Source organism: Mastomys coucha, unplaced genomic scaffold (genome assembly GCF_008632895.1).
Source record: "Mastomys coucha isolate ucsf_1 unplaced genomic scaffold, UCSF_Mcou_1 pScaffold14, whole genome shotgun sequence".
NCBI classification, from domain to species: domain Eukaryota; kingdom Metazoa; phylum Chordata; class Mammalia; order Rodentia; family Muridae; genus Mastomys; species Mastomys coucha.
Genome location: NW_022196896.1, coordinates 92,986,275 through 92,988,156, shown reverse-complemented (window position 1 = coordinate 92,988,156; position 1,882 = coordinate 92,986,275). Strand labels below are relative to the sequence as shown.

The 1,882-nt window shown below is 57.9% G+C and overlaps 1 protein-coding gene across 5 annotated transcripts in view; it reads left to right on the top strand.

Moving 5' to 3' along the window:
• The first annotated feature begins 1,391 nt into the window (after positions 1-1,391).
• The window catches only part of Kansl1l (KAT8 regulatory NSL complex subunit 1 like), a 101,548-nt gene continuing 101,057 nt past the window's right edge, over positions 1,392-1,882 (top strand). For 4 of the 5 annotated variants that reach the window (XM_031367808.1, XM_031367806.1, XM_031367805.1 and 1 more), the window contains exon 1: positions 1,392-1,624. The gene's annotated coding sequence lies outside the window, so the exon portion shown is untranslated. The remainder of the gene's footprint in view (positions 1,625-1,882) is intronic. The other variant, XM_031367807.1, reaches the window with a different exon arrangement.

Here is a 1,882-nt window from a genome sequence, read left to right as displayed (position 1 = left end):
CTTTAAAATGAATGCCCAGGTGAATACAGGATCCTAGAACTGCTTGAAAACCTTTGACATCTCAAACGGCTAATACCTCTACCGTGCAATTTTGTTTTTGGTTTTAGACACGATCTCAGTATGTCACTATGGCTATCCTGGAATTAACCATGTAGACTAGGCTGGCCCACCCGTGCCTGGAATTAAAAGTTTGTACCACCACTCCAGACCCTACCACATTAAGTGTTTTACCCATTCCTTTAAATATGACAAATATCCAGTAGGTGTTTAATTTTTCCTCCAACACAGTTAGGCCATGGTTTTTAATTGAATGAAGGTAAACCTATTTTCTGGAATGCCCATCCTTGACCCATATTGAGCAATTATTGTTCTGAGTAATATTTATAACCATTTTCCCCACCGAAGGCAATCTATCATAAAAATTATTTCAGCTATGTATTCATGTATTAGAAAAAGAAAGAGCCGTTAGATTTCCAGTTCTGGTAATAAGTATTGCTTCTTTATGACTTCAGTTCTATATACTCCTGCCATGGCCCTACCCTACTGTAAGCCCTTCCAAGGTAGAAATGATATATCGATCTAAAAATTCTAGTGCCTTTCCACTTCCTAAAGCATCCTAGTGAAAATCTGCTTAGCAAAGCGTCTAATCTATTATCTAAGGAGCTATATTTAGGTTATCGTTTTTTTTTTTTTCCCCTCAAGCATCAAGTTCAAGCCTGGGGAAATGCCCGGGTGCGTTTAAAAGTGGCGAGCTCCAAGCTGGGCCAGGTGCAAGACTCTCTCGCAGAGATGTTTACGTCTCTAGTCAACTGTTTCCATTAAAATCCCGCTGGTCTGCGCTACTACGGACCAGAGTTAACTGCAGCGCTCCTTAAATCATATAAGCTAATTCCAACGTATCCGTGGCAGGTCTGCCACCTATTTTACGGTCCTTCGGAGGTCGGACAGAGTATGACTTGGGATCCGAGCCTCTGGGACTAATACAGGCAAAGCTTGGGGTTGGGCGGGGGCGGGGGGTGTCGAGGGCTGCTAACCCTCTGCCTGGTCCGGACCGCCCTGAGCGCCCCGAGTTTCTTTTCCAGGTCTTATTTTCCTGTCACAGACCTAGAGAAACCGCAGCGCCCGGTAGCCTGGCCAGCCCGCGGGGTGACTTTGGCGGGCCGGCGCCGGGGTGGAGAGAGAGCGCGGGGCAGCGGCGGGGCGGGCGGAACGCACTCGGAGGCAGCCGAGTTCGGCCATCGCGCTCAGGCGGCTTTCAGAACGCTCGCCGCGGCTTCCGCGGGCCCCGCCCCCGCCGGGGTTTCCCCCGCCGCCCGTCTCATTTGCATGGCGCGCCCCTCCCCCGCCGCTATTGGCCGGCGCCGGGCCCCGCCCTCCCGCCGTCCCCTCCCCTCCGCCGTAGGGTTCCGTCCCCCGAGCGCCCGGAGCTGCGGGCAGCGGGCGGACTGTTAAACCGCGGCGGCGGCGGCGTCAGCCGGGGCGGGAGCGGGGCGCGCTCTGGAGACGAGTCGGCGGCGCCCCGGGTGGGGGGAGGCGGGCGGACAGCTAGAGATCGCCTACGGCGGCCCCCACCACGGCCGGACCGAAGGTGCGGCGGCGGAGGGCAGCCAGGGCGCCCCAGCAGGCGAGTGGCCGGCGTCGCAGCGGCGGGCTGAGGGGGGTGGGTCTCCTCGGCGGGGGACGGCGGCGGCGGCGGCGGCGGCGCGGGGCGGGAAGAGCGGAGGAGACCCGCCGGGTGGACTCGCGGGCCGGGGCCTCCGCCGGGCAGTCCCCTTGCACCCCGAGTCCTGCTGGCCGTTGGGCGGCGGGCCCCGGCACAGGACCGTGCTTTGGGGCAGGGGGTCGGACCGCAGCCAAATTTAAACGGCTAAACCTAACAGCC